Here is a 5,481-nt window from a genome sequence, read left to right as displayed (position 1 = left end):
CGAACTGTCAATTTTGATTATTTTTGACATTTACTTGACATGCCGGCGTTGCTTCAAACTTTTTTTATGTAACAAAATTTGTATGCTTAAACATCAAGAATACACGTACGAATACATAAGACACAGAATACAATTACTCGAGCCGGCCCACACGGCGCGTTGCGTCAGCGTTGTGTCGACGCAGCGCTGCCGTTGCGTTGTTTTATAAATGTCGCAGCCGACTGGTTTAAATAGCCGTTCAATCAAACAGCTACCCTTCGACTGAACAACGCCATTTAATCACACGGCTATACGTCGTTTAGCCGACTTGTTGACTACAACTTCAACACTACAGCTAAACGACACTTAGCCAACTGGTTCAATGACAAATTAACTAGGGCGACTAGCTTAATATGTAATTTGGGAGAATAGGAAAACTTTTTGTATTTTATTGAAAGATTATTCTCGGATTAAGTTTAAGGGGTGACTAAAAGCTTAATGCAATAAGTAAAAATAAAAAATTCTGACGCTCGCCGGCTGCTGCCACAGCACAGTCACAGTTCTAACCTAACCTTCTTTTGGACTTTCTGGATTGTGTTTGTTTTTGTTTTGACGTGGGGCTGTGCCCCCCGAACCCCCCTTTCGGGAGGGCTGCGTCTTGCGCTCGAACACTTGTAACTTTTATTAACTACTTCATTTCCGAAAAACAACCACAAACACCAACAAACACCTGCTAGTTGACGCCATATTGTAAATAAAACGCACCTAGCGCCGCAGCGGTGCGCGCAGAACTACTTTAATTAGACGGCGGCTAATTAAGGCTCAGCTGTAGTGTTGAACGTTTTGAGCGACTGAAATATTCAATATAAAAGCTAGCTGTTTGATTGAACGGCTATTTAAGCCAGTCGGCTGCGACATAAACATACAAATAAGTACCTAATAATCAAGGTGTTCACACGGCACGCTGCGTCGTCGCATCGGCCAACGCACACAATATGACGGAAAGCACTCAGCAGCCCCCGAGACGAAGCGGGTGTTTCCGGTTTCGTAATAACGCTGGTCGCTGCGATAGCCCAGCGCCCGTGTGGCCGGCTATGCGTCAAAATGTTTGCGTTGCAACGACGCAACGCAACGCAACGCGCCGTGTGGGCTGGCTCCCATATGCATGATGCAGTGCAGTGCGTTTCTGGTGCAGAAGGTCGGCTACATAATCGTGATGAATTATTTTATTCTGTCCTTAGTCGCAAACAAATTGGTATGATGGTTGATAAAACCATATCATACCAATTTATTTGCGATGAATCATAACCATATCAAAACGATCGGTTAGAATTTCACAACTGATTTGTAAGTTTGAATTATTGACTGCACTGGGATTACTTTTGAGAATAGGTTATAGGACTAAAAAGACTTGATTTCTGATGCAATGTATTTATTTTAAATGGCTAGACACATAAATGGCTAAACATCGAAACACAATAATAAATAATTATTAAGTGCTATTTTTAATTAGGTACCTACATAATTATAAAAGCTGTATTCTAACATATTATAGCTGATAAGACGTATCGTGAGTTCTATTATACTTAAGTACAATTTTGCGACGAACAATTTTCTTTGGGTATTTTTTATTTTTATGTTGTTACCGATTTTTATAGTCATTAAATTACACAAAAATTAATTTATTGACCATCACACGCAATAAAAGCTACAGAAAAGGATTAATGTAGGTATATCACCTAACTATACCTAGGTACTTATTCACGTAGGAACAGTATAAACTACAAGACCACATATTTTAGTGGAATAGTAAAAATTGTACCAAAATGTATACAGAAATATATTATTTTTACAATATTTTGTATATTATTATCTAAACATTAATGTGTAGGTATGTACCTATTATGTACCCGCTCAGTAGCACAATCCGCTTTTTACCTTACATCTATCATAATATTATTATAGAAAATCGACATAATATTTTGTGGTGTGGATTAAGGTGTAAAAGTTACATAGTAGTATCACTATATGTATACAGAACGAACCAGTAGGCGCGAGTACCTACTGCTGCTGTCTGCTGTAAGCATGCTACCAACGGCTGAGCAACGCATTGTCAAGGTGCGTGCTGACTGCCTGCCGCCGGCCGGCTAAGTCAGCCTACTGGTTTGTTCGGTCTATAATTGTGGTATATATTATAGTAATTGAAAATAAGTATTATTCCATTAGCTATTCTCTTCCATATAAAGTACGGGAGCCCTAGAACAATTTTTGTTTGATTACTATCAAGCTAATTTTTCTTGAGTAGCTTCATTTTCATAACAGACTAACAGAGATAGAAAGGATTTCATACTTAGAATTATTGATGGTCCTAAAATATGGACTGTTTATTTATAGGACAATGTTACTTTTAAATTAGTACCTGGATGACCGAGCTTTGCTCGGTATAGCAAACACTCATTGATATATATATATATATATATATATAAGAATTGGTCGTTTAAAGATATAAGATAAGATATGACAATTAGCCCGGCCGCACATTGTCCGAATTATGATCAGAAACATTTGAATTCCGCCGGATCGCCAACCCGCACACTATCCTAAATATCCTTCCGGCGAGTTCGAGCTCACTCGGCTCAGTACAAAATGTAAGAGACTGCGCGGATGTTCAACTGTTTCTGATCAGAAATGTACAATGTGCGGCCGGGTATCTATCAATATACAAAAAATCAGCTCGTTAGGGTTCCGTTATAGGGGTCTGCGATCAACAAAAATCTATCTCTGTTAGCTACCACTTTCGAGAATTTTCGCAAATAAAAATGTTGTACGTCTTGTCAAGATTAAGCTACTCACAAAAAATTTGCTTGATAGTAATAAAAAAAAATGTTCTAGGGCTCCCGTACCTTTATACCATTTCATTCTTCTTTGAAAAAGTAAGAACTCTACGAAATGAAGAAATTTTATTTTTTCTGTTTCACCTTTTTTCCTTAGGGCCGCCGCACTGCAAATTTTCACCCTGCGAGATAAAATCCGTGCTGTTGAAATTCGAAGTGCGGACAGGGCCTTTAAATATGTATTGTTGAACTAAGTATATGAAAAAAGTATTTTTAAGGAACAATTACTGCAATTCTGCAAAATCTTTATAAACGTGAACCGTAAACCATCAGGATTAAAAATTATAGAGTTGTAAAATGTTCGAATAGGTATCATTTCCCTTACCTTCTTATAAAAGACGATTACTTAAATCTCACTACACCTTACTAGGTATATTTACAACTAGGCCTGCACATATTTAGTAATTCACGATTTGACAAAGTACAATAAAATAGACACATAGATTATATATAAGTAGGTATTACGATATATAGATAATAATGTAGAGACTACATAATTCTCTAGTGGTATCTCAATATGTAATATCCGATCGCAAAGCAAGTACCAATGTAATAATTCGTATTGACCCACTGACCTCTATAATACACTGGACAGGCTATGCCGTACAAAATGACAGCTATTTTTTGTGTCGATTTGAAGCGCCACTGTGAGCGTACTGTGAACTAATTACATAGAGAATTACAACCGCCATTTGCAAAATAGTAGTTCCAAGTACACTCACTACTGCTTTCACATAGCAATCAGCGCCAATATGGCGACTTTCAAATAGGAACATTTTATTGATAGCGATCGCCTGTCCAGTGTATTATAGAGGTCAGTGTATTGACCTCAGAACGGGAAAATAAGGTATTGACCTATTACTACTTGTCTCTTTTACGCAAATATTGACATCCCGCTTCCACAGGAACGCGTTAGAGCGATAGCAATAGTTTTGTGAGTAATTAGTGAGAGATAATATTATGGAGATAATATAAGGGACAATAGGCCAATGTAAGAATTTATTCAACTTATTTTGCAACCGAGCTTTTTGCATATTTTTTTTAATATTGAATATTTTTCTGATTTTAAAAGTTTTTTTAAGTTCTAAAATTCGACAGTGCTTGTTTCTATTAATATTGACAGTCTCTACTTAATATCACTTAGAATATTTATTATTACTATAAGTTGTAGGTTTATACAATGAGTTATGTAAGTAAATAGATTTAAATAAAATGTATAACATATTACTCGGTGTGCTGTAATCCTTGAGCGATAGAAGCCATAGAACTCATGAGTAAATAATAGTTACTACACAAATTTTACTCTAGTACTTCGTAATTAAAAACGAAATTAAATTCGACGAAACAAATTATACATGTATTGCACATAATATTGTATTTTATGGCAGAATCCCTCATATCATTATGATGTACTCAATTTTCATGAAAAGTACGTAACTTGAAATTGTTGAAAAGTAGGTAAGTATCACCATAAATATTTAAAGCCTGCTTTAAACATTGCCATAATCGTGGCGATAATCCATACTCTACACCCGGATTTATATTTTTTTTAATTTATGCGACTTTAATTTTGCCACCCCTATATGTACGAACAATGCCGCTATTCTAGGACGCTGTCGTCCCTCCTAGGACGCCATAGAACGCTGCCGCTCATAAGCCATAGCCTATACTGCCTATACATCAATCCAGAGCTGATCTACACGTTGCAACGTTGACCTAATGCGCTGGTGCCTGTAGGCGTACTACGAAACCGTTTTGAGACTCAAACAATCGGCTGATAATCCGCGTCCTGCTCTAACAACGTCATTTCTCGTTTGTTACAGTAGGACGCAGCGTTCTCGTCCGATTGTTTGAGTCTCAAAACGGTTTCGTGGTACGGCCCCAGGTCTAATGTGTCAGCGGGCTAAAGAAGTGATACAAATAATGATGCACATTTCATCAATCTGCTGAAGTCGAAGTAAATAATAATAATATATATAGTCATTTCACATATTCTTTCCTATACTAATCGATATGATTACCAGAAGTTAAAAATTGATTCTTTAGTGCCTATATTTTATCTTTGCACTAGTGATTGGCTATACATACCTAGCACAATATAAAAACACTTCAAACAAATGTACTTAAGTAGCAAATTATGGAATAATCACGTGGCGTTTGTAACGCCCCCCGCAAATACGGTCGAAGACAGATTCATCATAAAGATTTTGCTGTCATACGAATTATCATCTGCACCCGGATCTAGAGGCATACATTAACAAAACTATTTTGAGATTCAAACGATCGAACCAGAATGCCGTGTCTTACTCTAACGTTATTTCTCATTTGCTACAGTAGGACGCGGCGATCCTATCCGTTTGTTTGAGTCTCAAAACGGTTTCGTTGTACACCCCCAGGTCCGCATAAAGCCCGTCACAGACTTAGCTGTAATATATAATAATATACTGTACTATAATATATATTATAGTAGCTACCAGAAATATATATTATAGCTAAGTGTGCAGGGACTCGAAAATTAGTATAGAAAAGTATATAGTAATATGCGTAGCTATAAAAATATTAATATATATTATAGCTAAGTCTGTGACGGGCTTAAAAATTGCCCGCT

Source organism: Aricia agestis, chromosome 2 (genome assembly GCF_905147365.1).
Source record: "Aricia agestis chromosome 2, ilAriAges1.1, whole genome shotgun sequence".
NCBI lineage: Eukaryota > Metazoa > Arthropoda > Insecta > Lepidoptera > Lycaenidae > Aricia > Aricia agestis.
This window is presented reverse-complemented; position numbering follows the sequence as displayed.